The sequence below is a fragment of the Chrysochloris asiatica genome, unplaced genomic scaffold (genome assembly GCF_000296735.1).
Source record: "Chrysochloris asiatica unplaced genomic scaffold, ChrAsi1.0 scaffold00257, whole genome shotgun sequence".
Taxonomy (NCBI): domain Eukaryota; kingdom Metazoa; phylum Chordata; class Mammalia; order Afrosoricida; family Chrysochloridae; genus Chrysochloris; species Chrysochloris asiatica.
Window position 1 is genome coordinate 366,750 of NW_006408775.1, and position 15,926 is coordinate 382,675.

At 47.8% G+C, this 15,926-nt stretch overlaps 1 protein-coding gene across 1 annotated transcript in view; it reads left to right on the forward strand.

Annotated features, from left to right (window-relative positions):
* Positions 1 to 8,326: 8,326 nt before the first annotated feature.
* The window catches only part of RAB11FIP3 (RAB11 family interacting protein 3 (class II)), a 27,256-nt gene continuing 19,656 nt past the window's right edge, over positions 8,327 to 15,926 (forward strand). Inside the window, exons 1-2 of the mRNA XM_006873833.1 lie at positions 8,327 to 8,414; positions 12,342 to 12,433. The gene's annotated coding sequence lies outside the window, so the exon portion shown is untranslated. The remainder of the gene's footprint in view (positions 8,415 to 12,341; positions 12,434 to 15,926) is intronic.

Below are 15,926 nucleotides of genomic sequence, written 5' to 3' on the forward strand. Positions count from 1 at the left end.
GACTCTCAAAAAACAAAAGTATTATCTGCTACTATAACACTACCCAGGACTAAATGTCAGCCTAGAAAAGGACCTTGCTCCATTATCTGAAGAATTGAGACAGGTTGTGGAAGTTTCTTCATCAAGTGGTCTAGATGTGGACCTTCATTATACCAGAAAAAATGTCAGTTCGGCAGTCTCTAGACTGTAATAGAACTTGTATCTGTGTACTCAAGGAAAGGCCCTCTTTTCTACTGTATACTAAAGAAAGAGCCTATAGGTATAATATCTGGACAGATTGGTGGTTCTATTTCCTTATTTAGAGACTTTTTTTTCTTATTTAGTGAGATGTGGAATCCCACAGAAAGGTTCCATCCATCACAGCTCCCATGGAGTCTAGTTCTCACACCAAGTATGCCTTGAGAGTCTCTTCAGTGGATCGGAACCAAAAGGATATAACAATCCTCTGGGACCACTAGTGACCCCTATTGTAAGGCCTGCAGAATTAAACCGACCCTTTTTATTGTGAATCATAATGAGGACATATTTTCCTTTATTTTATGTTTTATCTGTTTGCATTGAATGTGAGGAAAATAATATGGCTTAGCAAAAGTAATAAAATCAGTACAATCACTAATTACATAACATGCTATGTATGTAGTATGTTACAGTATCTGTGATTATTGCTAAATGATTTGATTCTTCTCAGAGGGTAGTGCTCTTTACCTAAAATTCAAATCATAACTAAGGACTTCCTCTCACTCTGCTAGCTACAACCAATCAGTGTTACAGTGTTTATGTGTTCTTTACAAAATTTAGATGTCATTCATTATTAAGCTGTTTCCTATATCGGTATGTATATAAACATGATAGATAGTACAGCCTTTTGTCATACATGACTACCAATAAAATAGTATCAAACAAACTACTGGGTGATCAGTAAGATTCTGATAAGACATACTGCTTTAAAGAAAACACTCAAACAGACCTGGAAGTGTTGGGTGTTATCCCCCTCCTCCAGTCAAAAGAAGCCTATGGAAAACCACGAGTAAAGGTTTCCTTCTTTTGTGCTTTCAAGTGACAACAGGTTCTGTGAACTCCATCATGTCAGCTCTTCAGTGTGGCCAGAGTGACTGGAGAGGGTATGTCCAGGGACTGTGGAGCCAGGTCCAGGTTAAAGTAAAATGGGGGTCAATGCTTCTGTCTCTAGCTGGAACCTCTTAAAATTGGTGTAATTCCTGGAAAAGAGGAAAACCGGAATGTTGCATCTATCTTTCTTTCCTATCACTTGAATTTGAAGCAGGTATTTGTGCCACCTCAAGGATAACTTCCCCATTGGGGGGCATGTTCACTCTCCTGAGAAGCTGTTCATAAAGCAAGAGAGTAGAAGCGCCAAAGTGTAACACAGAACGAAGAACTCATACTCTGACAAATATATACTTCCACAAGTCGAGGGTCCTTTCTCCATTGTGATGGCTTCTGCTGAGAAGCTGTTCATAAAGTGAGGGGGATGGAGAACTTGAAGTATGATACAGGAGAACTTGGGTTACACTGGAATTATTTATAATCTTCTAGAGAAGCACAAATAATCTGACAAATACATTCTTCCACAAATCAAGTTTTCCTGTTCTGTGCCTTCTCCCTACTCCCCATTTTTGGTGGTTGGTGTTAAGTGCTGTCGAGCTGGTTCTGACTCATAGTGACCTTGTGTAAGGTTTCTGAGGAGTGGCTGGTGAGTTTGAATCGCCCACCTTGTGGTCCAGTGCATTCTCCTGCAGAGGTATAATTCTATGCTTTAAAAAAACAACTTTGGATTATGAACATTTTCAAACATACAAAAGTAGAAAAATTGTATAATAAACTCCTGTGCACCCCCACTCCATTTTGCCAAAAATCATCAATTTATGATCATTCTTGTCACACCACTGGTATTGTTAGCAAACCCCAGACATCCTCTCAGTTTATCCCTAAGCATTTCAGTGTGTATCCCTGAAAAATAATGATTCTTTGTAAAAGACAATCACATACCTTTATTACCTCTTAAAAGTGATGAAAATAATTCCTTAATGTCATCAACAATCTCATCAGTACCCTTCAGAGTTGTCGTTAGATGCCATTGTGTCGATTTCGACTCACAATGAGCCATGAACACACAGAACAAAATGCTGCCCGGTCCTGCGTCAGCCTCAAGATTGTATATTTGAGCCCATTGCTGCTGCCACTGTGTCGGTCCATATTGCTGGTGGTCTTCCTTTTTCCCTTTTTCTTCCACTTTACCAAACATGATGTCCTTCCTCAGGGACTGGTCCTTCCCGACAACATACCCAAGATACGAGAGATGAAGTCTTACCATCCTTGCGTCCAAGGAACATCGTGGACGTACTTCTTCCAGGACAGATTTATTTGTTCTTCTTACAGTCCGCACTACTTTTACGTTTTCTTCGCCAAAACCCTAATTCAAATGCATCAGTTCTTCTAAGGTCTTTCTTATTTATTTCCAACTTTCACATGCATGTGAGGTGACTGAAAATATCCTGGCTTAGGTTAGACATACCTTAGTCCTCAAAGTGCCATCTTTGCTCTTGAATACTTTAAGGAGGGTCTTGTGCAACAAACCTACCTAATGCAATACATCATTTGATTTCTTCACTGCTGCTTCCATGAATGTTGATTGTGGATCCAAGCAAAATGAAGTCTTTGGCAACTTTAATCTTTTTATTATTTATGATGGTGTTATTTATTGGTCTAACTGTGAGGACTTTTGTGTTTTATATATTGAGGTGTAATCCATACTGAAGGTTGTCGTCTTTGATTTTCATCAGTAAGTCTTTTAAGTCCTCTTGCTTCCAGCAGCCAAGGATATATCATCTACATATCCCAAGTTGTTAATTACTCTTCCTCCAATCCTGATGCCACATGCTTCTTCATATAATCCAGTTTCTCAGATTATTTGCTCAGCATACAGATGAGTATGGTGAAAGAATAAAGCATTGATGTGCATCTTTTCTGATATGAAACCATTCAGTAGCTCTTTGTTGTGTTCTAACAACTGCTTCTTGGTCTATGTACAGGTTCCTCATGAGCACAGACGTGTTCTGGAATACCTGTTTGTTTGTTTGTTTTAAATGTTATCCATAGTTTGTTATGATCAGCACAGTCTAATGCTTTTGCATAGTCAGTAAAATACAAGTAAACATGTTTCTGGTATTCTCTGCTTTCAGCCAAGATTCATTTGACATCAGCATGATATCCCTCATTCACATCCTCTTCTGAATCTGGCTTGAATTTCTGGCAGCTCCCTGTAGATATATTGCTGCAACTGTATTTTGCATTATCTTCAGCAACATTTGACTTGCATGTGATGTTGTTGTTGTTGCTGTGGGCCATGGAGTTGGTGCTTCCTGTATTAAGGTTTTTGGTTTTTTTTTAATTGTGAGGCTTACATGGAAGAATATCAGTTTTACATTTATCCTATCGTATTTCATTTCGTTGCAATGATTACAGTCCCCTTCATGCTGCATCATCAGATAACCAAAGGGTACACCCCACAGGCCTGTTCCCTGGCCGTCAGCACACACCCCCTCTCCCACCCTGACTTCAGTGCCCCCAGCTGTTCCATCTGTCCACTTCATCATCTCTGTCTCCATCCTTGGTGTCTCTGCCTCTCTGGGTAGGGTTCCGCTCTCCGCTCCTCTCACTTGATGGTCCCAGGAACCTCCGCTCCTGGGCTGCAAAATCAATCACTCCCCTTCTTTTGTCAAAAAACATCTAGCTCTGTATTTCCTACCCTCACAGTCAATCCTGATGGCAATTATTCACTATCGTACCTCAAGAGTCCTATACCCATTTCCTTTCGCCAGCCCGTTCCCAAAAGATTGGAAATCATTCAGTGGAGATTCTATCTTCCCTCGCCCCGTCAGGAACTAGGCTCCCTCTTGAAAGCTTGTAAGCCAGTCACTTCTTGCCTTTATAGCACCCCCACCCATTTTGGGTAGCCAGTGTCTAAGTAGCCCATCCCTGTCAGCCCTGTGTACCGAGGGGGTGGGAGAGCTGGATTGTGTTTTTATATCATCACACAGCTGCTCTTTTGGTCTTTGGTCGTTAGAGTCTAGCGCATCAAATCTGTCCTTGAGATGGTCTCTAAATTCAGGTGGGTTATACTCAAGGCCTTAGTGTGGTACTGTAGGATCAGCACTAGACTGCAAACCACAAGGTTGGCAGTTCAAACCCACCAACGGGTCTTTGGAAACCCTATACATGATCTCTAGGAGTCGGAACCAGCTGGAAGACACTTGCCAACAACAGACTCAAGGTCATGTTTCAGTTTTTGTGGAGTTAGAATTTTTTTCAACTTCAGCCTGAACTTGCATGTGAGCAATTGATGGTCTGTTCATCCTCCAACCTTGTTTTGGCTAATGAAATTGAGCTTTTCTCTATCTTCTCTTCCGACAGATGTAGTCAGTTTGAATCCTGTATATTCCATCTGGTGACGTTCATGTGTTTATAGTGTTGAAAAAAAGGTATTTGCACTGAAAAAACCACAGGTCTTGCAGAATTCTATCATGCGATCTCTAGCATCATTTCTGTCACCAGAGTCATACTTTCCAACTACTGATTCTTCTTTGTTTACAACTTTCCCATTCTAGTCATCAGTAACAATCAGTGCATCTGGATTGCATGTTTGATCAGTTTCAGACTGAAGAAGTCAGTAAATGTCTTCATGGACTTTAGTGGTTGGGGCATAAAGTTGAGTAGTAGGGTATCGACTGGTCTTTCTGGTGGTAGTAGTGGTGATTATGTGCCGTGGAGTCAGTTCTGACATATAGCAACCCTGTTAGAGTGTTTCCAAGGCTGTAAATCTTTACAGGAGCAGAAAACCTCATCTTTCTCCTGCAGAATCGCTGGTAGCTGCAAACTGCTGACCGTGAGATTAACAGCCTGACTCATAACCACTACGTTACCAGAGCTTCTTCGTCTTTCGAGTAGGCCTGTGGGTATTATCTTATCAGTATTGCGCTTCAAGATTGATCTTGAAATGCTCTTTTTGACGATGGATGTGACACTATTCCACGTCAGCTTGTCATTCCCTAAACTGTAAACCGGATGTTTGTCTGATTCAACATGGCCAATACCTGTCTGTTTCAGCTCGCTGATGCCTAAGATATTGATCTTTATGCATGCAATTTATTTTCATGGCTTCCAATTTTCCTAGATTCAATACTTTGTGCATTACACACTTTGATTATTAATGGATGTTTGCAACTATTTCTCCTCATTTTGAGTTCTGCCCCATCAGTAAATGAAAGCTTTACTCCATTCTCATCCTCACGGCCACCTCTTCTTTGAGGAGGACACAAGCCACCGCAGTAAGACAAACTGTCAGATGAGTTGATAGATGTTAATGTTGCTTTTCATTCTTTTTAGTAAATAAGGCGTGACAGATGCCCGCTTTTTCCTTCCCTCCCTTCGCACTCTTTTCCCTTGCTGTCTACTAGTAACCACTGTCTTCAGGTTGTATTGAAAAACACCGCCTGATTTAAATATTGCAGGTGCATGTCCAAAGGAGCCAGTGAGAAATGCGTTTCCTTCCTGCTCAATTGTATGACAACAACCTGATGTTTGCTCTTCTCCGAAATTGAAGCGCAGGAATGGCTGGATGTAGTGGCTTCATGGTGACGCTGTCTGGCCTATTCGTTCTGCTTGTTGAGGCGCGAGCATCTGTGCAGTTGGGGGGGTGGTCTGCGATGATATCTCATGAGCAGCAGTATGTTTCACTGCTTCGTAGATTGTCGGAGAAAGAAGGGTGAATGTGTCCATGTGAGCTACAGGTGTTGTGAGACATCCAGAAATGAGTTGTCCTTGGTCTGCTCTGCTTGCTCCGCCTGCTCCCCTCTTCCTGTTGCCACTACCATCCTAACCCCCAGATATAGGGTGAGGCTTGTCAGGCCTATAGGGCAGCTCCTGGGAACAAGGGTTATTCTTATCACCATAGTTTCTGTAAAATGAATTTTGTTGAGAATGCCAGTTACTAGTCACACAACATCCTGTAGAAAGGAGCTGCAGAAGTGGAGGTTGTCTCCCTCTCGGGGGAGAGGGGGGCGTTGCTTGCCTTTAGCCACTGGGCAGTACTTTCAACCTGTGGTTCTGAGTGGCCTGTGGTCCGAGGCCCTCTTGGCTCCTTCTCTCTGGTTAGCAGTTAAGTCTGCAAATCTGTAGTGCGTTTTCATATTAGAACACAGAACTGGGGCCAGGTCTATGACTTACGGTGTCTTCTGTTCCAGAGACACAGCTCCACCTCCTCCAGGCTCGCCGAAGGCCCTACTCATGGTCTCCTGGCTCTTTTGGAATTTTAGGAAAAGTGGGTTGTCATATTGTTCAGTTTCCTCACTTTTGTAAAGTCTCTGAATGGGGCTCCCACTTTCATCCCAATCCCCATATTTTTGTGCTGTCTGTAAATATTTCAGTAAGTGTATTACAAAGCTGTGTGCTTTGAAAACTTACTGAAATATCATTGTTTAATGCCGTCGAGTTGTTTCTGAGGAGTTTGAACGCTGACCTTTTGGTCCAGATATCTCACAGCACCACACCTATAAAAATTGTTCCTCGGTATCATCAGCTATCCATCCGTATTCAAACATCGAATTATCTTATAAATGTGGGGTTTTAAGTTGGGGACAGTTTCTTTATTTGAATCAAAAAAGTCATTGGTAGGTCTCTTACGTTTCCTTAATGTCGTTTGCTCTCCACTTTTGTTGTCCTAGAAAAAGCTGGTCATTTACCTGGTTTTGGTGACCTTCTCATGGATGAATTTTGCTGATTGCATCCATGGTATTGTTGAAGCGTGTTCCTTTGGCCTCTGTGTTTCCTCTCGGTTGGGTGTAGTGCTGAGGGACTCTGATAGACTTTCATTAAGGTGCTCCCTTTGTGTGGTGCCGCAGGTAGTACCTGACCAGTGCTACTAGGTAGCCGTGCTGTGTTCGTCTTTCCTTCCTCACTTATATGCAGAACGCTTCTCTGAGAGACCCCCTCATCTACCCCAGGGCTGCCCAGAGGTACTGTCGGCGTAGGAAGTGGTTGGTTGCTTCCTGTTGTCTATTAATTCCCCAAATGGGTTCGAGACTGTCCTGCAGTGATAACCTTTTTGTTCCAGCTGTAGTTAAGCCCTCTTATGTGTAATCATGTCTGCTTGGTTACATCCCACTCAGCCCTTCTTCTACATTTCATTGTCGAAGCATACACTTCGCTTCAGGGACAGGTCACTCACCATGTTGGACGCAGCAGTCACTCATTCAGGTCGGGTCCCTCCTTCTGTGATGTGACCAGTAGTCGGACGTCTGTGGTGGACAGGACACTGCCACCCCTTCACGCGTCTGCTTCCTCATGGGCACAGTCTAGATGCTCGTTCCTGGGCTGCTTCCGGTGGACAGAGTCAGAGTGAGCTCAGAGTGAACCCAGAATCCAGATTCTGAGGGATGGGGCCTCCCTTTCTCATCTCCTTTCTCAACAAGACTTGGGCTCATGGATTAGAGTATTACCTTCCGTCCGTTTGTTGTATTGGCAGTATCCACACCACCTCAGGCTAACAATACCATCGTGACTGCCCCAATTGTGATGGCTGCTCGTGCGGTTCTGCGTGTCTTCAGGGTTGAAAGTCTTTGTGTTGAAGTTCTCTGGCTCCTGTTGGGGTGACTGTTGTCTCTTCACTTTGCTGATCAAGTCCTTGGATGCCCAGAAGGACTCCATTGTGATAACACCCAGTGTATACTTGAGAAAACAGAAGAACTCCATCCTCTGTTACATCCCTGTATGAATTATCCTATTTATGGTGTGCTGCTGTGGGATAAGCACTGGACTGCTAACCACAGGTCAGTGGTTCAAAAACCCTGTACAGGGTTGCTATGCGTCGGAGCAGACTCAAGGACCCTTAACAACAAGAACATTTCTTCTATCAGAGTTCTGTTTGCATATGTAATGATCTCCTCAGGACCCTACACCAGTGGGAGAGCCTGGAGGTGGATTTCGGCTGCACGTAATGATCTGGCTATCTCACAGGGTGGGGGAGCACCTAAGCTGTAACGATCCTGGTCTTCCCACTCAACCAACACACTGTGGACTTTTTGTGAGATGACCCTTCTTTCTGTGATGTACAATCTTGGGAACTGCTGCTGGCGTCTGTCTGTCTGTCTGTCCGTTGTGGACTAAGCCACTGCTGGCTCAGTTTCCTTGTTCGTAGGCTCATCCCTGCGCCTCGCCTGCCTGTCTGTGACGTAAAGGTTGAGTTTATGGTCTACCCCCCCGATTTTGCAATGGTCCATAACACTGTCTCATTTGACAATTGCAGGTGAAGGACTTAACTAAATACTTGGATCCTGGTGGGCTTGGTGTGATCAGCTTTGAAGACTTCTATCGAGGCATCGCGGCCATCAGAAATGGAGGTCAGTCACCCAGCTCAGTCCCTAAGTGGTGTAACAAGTCTTGTGCCCCTGAGTCCCCTGACACAGCCTGCTTTCCAGATGATCCATCTCCCTCCTCTATGTACTCGTCACACACCTTCCTGGATAGAGGAGACTCATCTGGGAACTTCCCCAAATGCTGGCCAGCTAGTGCCCTGCTGAGAGAGCTTTCGTGGTGAAATACTTTAAGTTTACAAAAATGTTGAAAGAATTAGCAGTGATCATGCACATATTTACCATAGAATGTTCCACTCACATTCTGCTACATGCACTCTAAGGTCCTCTCTACTCGCCTTTTCCTCTCTTCTCCAGTCTGTCTTTGTATACATGCTGCGTGTGTGTGTGTATGACATGTGTGTGATATGTCCATGTGTATATGTGTGGTGTGTCTGTGTATAATACTCTGTGTATGTGGGGTGTGTCTGTGTATATATGGTGTGTGTATCTGTGTGTATGTGGTATATGCCTATGTGTATATATGGGGTGTGTCTGTGTATATGTGCTGTATGTGTGTATATGTGGGGTGTGTCTGTGTGTGGGGTGTCTGTATGTATATGTGGGGTATGTCTGTGTATATGTGGTGTGTATGTATATGTGGGGTGTGTTTGTGTATGTGTGGTGTGTACATGTATGTATATGTGGGGTGTGTCTGTGTATATGTGGTGTGTAGCTGTATGTATCTGTATGTATATGTGACATAAGGTCTGTGTGGAGTCTGTATGTGGCAGGCATGTCAAGTTGACACTACTCCAAAGCCTTGGTCAGGTAGGCCTAGACTCAGCGTCAGTGTCTGCTCTCTGAGTCAAGTTGACCGTGTTGAGGGCAAAGCAGTTGGCTGTCAAGAGCATCGTTGTCACTTTGCCTGCCCGCTGGCCGGCAGTGCCACTTCAGATGAGCCGTGCCTTTCCTGGACGTCGTGTGACTGGAACCACCTCTACAGCCGCTGCTGTCCCTCGGCTCCTTGTCTTTGTTTGTTCATGTTGGTGGCCCGTGCCTTTTCATGGCAGAGGCATGCGCCCGTTGATGTGGTAGGCCATTCTCCTGGGGACGACTCCTGGCTGTCACATGACTTGGACTCTGATGAAAAAAGCGTCTGATGGTAATTGTGGACAGTTGTTTGTGAACACATGATGTTCGTTGTGTGGACAGCCGCACCACATGGGAAGTGTGGCTCCCTGGAGCCCTGCAGGTCTGCCTCAGAGGTACCTCCTAGCTGTTAGGAAACGAGTGCTCTGGGCAGTGGGCCCTGGGCTGGTCCCTCGTGGGCAGTAACAGTGGCAGAACCTCGGGAGATGAGACCAATGAGAGGCTGGACAGGCCGAGGCCATGGGACCTGGGACACCATTTCCATGTCTGCCATCTGGGCACCTGGGTCAGGCCCTGAACCTGTGCTCTGGATGCGCCTCCTGGTAGCCCCATAACACCAAGGCGGGATTTTGCTGTGTGTGTCTGTCACAGCCCAGCTGCTGCTGGACTTCCAGTGTGGAATATGCTTGCTGCAAGTGGCTAGCTAGTCAAGTCCCCCGAGGCAAAACTGTCTCTGCTTATTTGGGGGAGTGGGGAACAAGGAGCTTGAGAGGTCATGTGGAGAGGGGAGGCGGGCTGAGCTGGGAAGGTACAATGTGAACCAGGATTGGGGAGAGCCAATCTCTCTGATAGTAGGGGACAGGCCCAAATAATCAGGGCACAGTGGCCTGTGCTGCCACCGTGGACGGCTGATGACAGGCAGAGGTGACCCCGTGCCCCCTGTTGTGGGACTAGAGCAGCAGCCTCGGTCACATGTGTTTGGAGGACTAGGGAATCTGAGCAAGTGTCAGGGGCCACTGGATGGGGATTTGGATCCTGTGTTGTCTTCATGCCCTGCATTTCCCCACATATACCCTTCCTGGGTCAGGGGCATCTCAGAGAGCATTGAAGGGCAGACTGCACTGTGGCTGCAACTAAGTGAGTGACATTAGAACAGAAGCCAGTCACAGGCCAATGGTCTACAGGCGGAGAGAAGCAGGACCGTGGTATTACTGCAGGGGCCCGCCACTGAGGGACAGCCGCCACTGAGGGATAGCCGCCACTGAGGGACAGCCGCCACTGAGGGACACCCTCCACTGAGGGACACCCTCCACTGAGGGACAGCAGCGCTGTCCTGGAGTTGACCCAGCCTTGTGTCTGGGCCATGCTGGACAGTGAGAGAGCGCTTCCACTCACTGCCTAGTGCTGTCATCCTCACAGAAGAGGTAGACACAGGTCTTGTTTTGTCTCCCTTAGAAACCTTGTGCCATGTGTGCACCACGCTGGCGGCATGCATCCAGCCTGTCCACTGTGGGTAAACTGAGCAGCGGTATCTTGAGAGTTTTGAGCTCTGTGTTGGGTTTTTTGGAAGCTCTGGTAACACGGTTCTGTTTGATAGTGGAGAAGCAGGCCAGACAGACCAGCCTCTTAAAGAATGTATGGGTTTGATCTCAATAAAACTGACGCTGTGGACTCGCTCTCGACCCATGTTACAAACTGTGCTCATTTATCAGAGCTAGATCACCAGGTCTCCTTAGGCAGTCTGGGTCTGGAAGTGGCCACCATGGACAGCCCTCCTGGTACCTGGAATCCCGGTTGCGTAGCTCCCAGCGTCATGGCACACACATACAAGGTAGTGGGACACCATCAGTCAGCTCTGACTCATAGCGACCCTGTATAGGGTTTGCGAGGCTGTAAATCTTTACCAGAGCAGAAAATCTCCTCTGTCTCCCATGAAGCGGCTGGTGGATTTGAACTGCTGACCTTGCGATTAATAGCCCCCAGAGCACCTTAGATATCATGTTAGGAGGTAATGTTACATAGAGTAACTAGCTGATACTGTAAGTAACTGGGACATTCACAGCCTGCTGGTATCAGGAGATGTACTCTGTATGCTCCGTGGTACACACTTGTGCCCAAACAGGACTGCGAGACTGCAGGAGTTGGCACCTTTCCTGCTGAGCAAGAGGGTCCAGGCTGTGGGGCGGATCCTGTTGGAGAGCATTGCCACCTGTTTAGAAGGAAGGCTCTGACTGTAAAACCAAGTTAAGCAAACAGAAACCAAAAATGACCTGGATTCCACCAGCCAGGGATATCATTCCTATAGACCCCCAAACACAGACATGTGAGAAAATAAGTCTAGGGTGTGTTGTGTGTGTGTGTACTTGTGGGGGGGTGTACGTGTGTGTGTGTACTTGTGGGGGGGTATACTTGTGTGTGTACTTGTGTGTGTGTGTACTTTGTGTGTGTGTATGTGTGTACTGGCACGTGTGAGCCAGCAGCCCTCACCACGTCTCTTTCCAAAACAGCCTTCACCCCAAACAGAAATGAAAACTCTCCATCTCCCCCGTCCCGGCCACCACTGAGCCTCAGTCTCTGTGGACTTGCTGGTTGGATGTAAGTGGGACCTGGCTTCTTTCACACAGAATCATGTTTTCAAGGCTCCAGGCGTCTTTGTGGAGGCGCAATTTGCCATTGTGAGCCACAGACGGCATTGTGTTTATCCCTCACCTGGTGACGGACGCTTGGACTGTGCCCACATTTTAATGTTTCAAATAATGGCAGCTGACGTTATAAATCCCATAAGTGGTTTTACAGAAGAGCTTGATTTCTTGCTCTTCCTTTTACAGTGCTGCTCAGTCTTGTAAGAAATAAAATAACAATGATCTACCTGCACAGAGTTCACCATGGGGAACCCTGCCTTCCCACCAGAGTTCGCCTGCCCTGTGGACGGGAGCAAGGGTTCTCCTGGAGAACCTGTGTTGGCTTTTGTCTGGCCACCTGCCCTGGGTCTCAGTCCCTAGGGCCACTGCGTCCCTGCTGCCTCAGGCCCCCTCCCTGCACTCAGCAGGCGTGGAACTGCGCAGTTTACTGCCAGACCAACATTGGGTCTTCTTCCTGCAGATTCTGAGAGCCTGCTGTACGACATCGCCCCCACGCAGGATGAGGAGAGCCCAGCGTGTCCTGATGAGTTTGACGACTTTGTCACCTATGAGGCAAGTGGCCCTGCTCGAGCAGCATTTCCTCTCCAGGGTGTGTAACTTTGAGTACCAATGGAGGACAGTTCTTTAGAATTTTCATGTAACTTTTATGGGAGTTGGATGTAGGCACTGTGAAAACCGTAAAGTCTTAAGACGTCTAGTAGACACCTGAGTGGAGATGTGTGGGTGGTGGCAGATGTCACATGGGCACCCTCACTGCTGCTATTGACCTATGTTGGCTTTCAGACTGTTTGGAGACACTCAGGTTCAGAGCTTCTGGCAGGGACACTATGCTGCCCACAGACCTGCTGGTCAGCTGGTTGGTCTCCCAAGGGTCCAGTGGGTAATCAGCACCACGGAGATAGTTTCTGAGTTCGAGGGAAGTGTTGAGGGACTGAGTGGAGCTGCAACAACTGTCTGTGGGCTGGTGGTCAGAGCCTGTCCTGTCCCAGAATGCACTGGAGGACAGAGCTGGAGCGGCCACGTGGGGGTCACAAAGCACCATTCCTTCATGGCTTCTCCCTCCTTCTCCTCCCACGGCTTCTGGAGGAGCGGAGAGCCTCCCAAACAGAACCAGAGGCGAATGTGTCTTCTTCACCAATTGTTATCAGTAAGGTCAGAATCAGAAACAAAAGCTGCTGCGTCAACATGGACGGACATTTCCTGAACCTTGTTCCCTCCCTGCCACCCCAGTGGGAGGTTAACAGAGCGTGTCTGGAGCAGGTTAAATTTCTTCCCAGGCCAGAATGTGCCTTCAGGGAGATACACAGGTTTCTCAGACACCCAGCCCGACCTGCTCCCCCTCGGCCCCTCATCTGATGGAAGCCACTCGCCTGGGCCGCACAGCCTGGTGTTTTTGGTAAGAGCTGCTCTGTGGGGTGCTCTCGGCCTCAGAGGGCTGTCAGGGAGGAGGGGACTGGTAAGAGCAGGACACGGACCCACGGTCAGCCCCCTGAGCATTCTGCTCTTCAGTGAGTTCACCCTGTTGTCAGGCGCTGTCCCTTTGGTTGTGACGCAGCGTCCGTCTCAGGAGCTATCATTTATAAGGGTTTAGAAGCTGGCCTCCAGAGTCTGGGGAGATTCAGATGGTGCAGATGGGAGCCGGCCCATCTGTGAGCTGCTATGGAAGGACCAACTTCAGGATTCTTTTTTTTGCCATAGCTCCTGAGACAGGAGCTGGGTGGCCTTAACTAAGCAGAACAAATCCACAGCCCAGTCCCTCAGGGATGTGGACAGGCTGGGACTTGACTCTCGGGAGAGCCTTTCTGGGCTCCTGCCTGCAAGCTGACTCTGCTGCCCCTCTCCGGGGGCTCCGGGTCAAACAGGACATTGCAGTGAGGAGGCCCTGTATGCCCAGCACCTCACCAGGGCCCTTGTGCAGGGAATCCCCAAGATTCTCTTTTGTCTATGATTTGGAGCAAATTTGGGGTAAATGGAAAAATGAAATTCTTATGAATTGGGAGGCAATGTGTAATGTGCATGTGCATAAGGGAGTGTGAGGTACCTGAAGAGGTGTGAAGGTGCAGGTGAGAAGGTTCTAGAATGAAGGAGAAAGTGCTAGGCATGGCCAGAGCCCCAGCTCCTCTAAGGGTCCTGTGTCCATGGAGAATGGGTTCTCTTGGGAATGTCCTCACTGTCCTGGGAGTGCCGATAGGACCCTGGGCAGAGTGAAAGCGGAGCCTCTGTCGCCACCCTCTCCTTGGCAGAAGGCCCTCAGTCCTGATCTGTGGGAATGCAGCATGGAAGAAGATTAGACTGCCCACCATCCAGGGCCAGGTCCCTACATCCAGCAGAGACCTGCCAGCATGCTGACCCACAGGTTCAAGTTCTCACCTGGCACACTTCTGCTGCAGTCTGTGGTGACCCTGCTGGCCTGTGTGGTCAGGAAGGTGGACAGGACCTCCTCTGATCCTCTTTGCAGACTAGGAACAGTCCCCCGGCCCTGTCTGGGCTGGCTGGGTGATGACCCCACTCTGCACATCACTGTTGTCGGGGAGTGAAAGGCAGCAGCTCCGCAGATAACCCTCCAATGTGCTCTTCAGGGGCCAGGCTCTGACCGGCTCTGCTGTGTTCTGTCCACTGCAGGGCTGAGTGGACAGCCATGCCTAGGCACCTCCTCCTCCCACAGAGGCCTGCTCCCGGGTGAGGAGGAAAACTGGAGCCAGTGCTCCCTTGAAGTGGTTTCCCTGTTTACATTTTGAACTACTCTTTCCTGAATTTTATTTTGTTGTTGAGAATACGCACAGCAAACCGTAACCCAATCCAACACTTCTGGCTGTATCATTTAGGCATAGCTGACAGCCTCCTGCACTCATATAACCTCACTGTCCCCTCAGCTTCCTGTCTCATCTTGTCTGTTGCTGTCATGTCTGACCCCATACGGAGTTCTTAAACACCCCGCTGTTTTCAGGAATGACTTAGTTGTTTTAGACTGTAAGCAAGACTGGGTGTTTACTTGTGGGTGAGAGCAGCTGAGCACCTGGAGCAGGTACATCCCATTGTAGCCCTTGCCTCATCCTCACAGCCATCAGCAGAAGTTTTCTCCATCGCTAGCTCATCTGCCCTGGAGCCAGTTTCTGGATGCAGAGGCCTGCCCCTGATGAGACTGGCACCTGTAACACATGACAGCTGGACTCGAGTGGGTGAGGTGTGTCTGAGACCACGCACAGGAGCAGTAGACTGAGGCTGGAGCCCGGTCTTCCTGGTACCCTGGGTGCCTGCTGACTTGGTTGGCCCTTTTCCTGGAGGGTATGCCCAGCGGTTTCAGTGGCTCTTACACACATCATCCGATGCTTGGGGCCCAGCACAACCCTTCTGGAAGGTGACCTTTGACGGTTATTCACCTCACAGTGTTAAACGTTGGCTACTCCTCCTAATCCACATTTTTAATCCCCCCCTAAAGATGGCGCTGTGGCTTAATGCGCCAGGCTGCAAAGCTGTTTGAACTGCAGGGTCAGCGGTTCAAGCTTGCCAGCTGCTCCTTGGAAACCCTGTACAGGGTCGCTATGGGTCGGCACTGACTCAATGACACTTGACAACAACAACAAAGATGACAGCCTTGGACGATAACTCTGTCCTATTTCACAGGGTTACTGTGACTCAGAATTGACTTGATGGAATTGGGTATTTTTTTCACGTCTACCTCCCAGCCAGTGACCCCCTGCCTTCTGCTCCTACCCTTGGTAGCCATGAAGAATTGCTTTTTCATTAAAGTTGAAATTATAAATTGAGCATAGCCCATTTAATGATCCCTTAGCTCTAGGTTTGTTTATATAATCCACAGATAGTCACCATGTTTGTGTGCCAGGCCAGTGCTAGGAGTAAGAGTAGCAGATGGGCCAGGGGATGAATAGACCCACAGTAACCATGGCACAAAGAAGTCTGTGATTCTCTGAGTCAAGTCTGATGTTAGAGTAGGTCAGCAGAGAGTAGGGTCACAACAGAGAGTGGGGTCACACCACAGAGAGTAGGGTCACACCACAGAGAGTAGGGTCACACCACAGAGAGT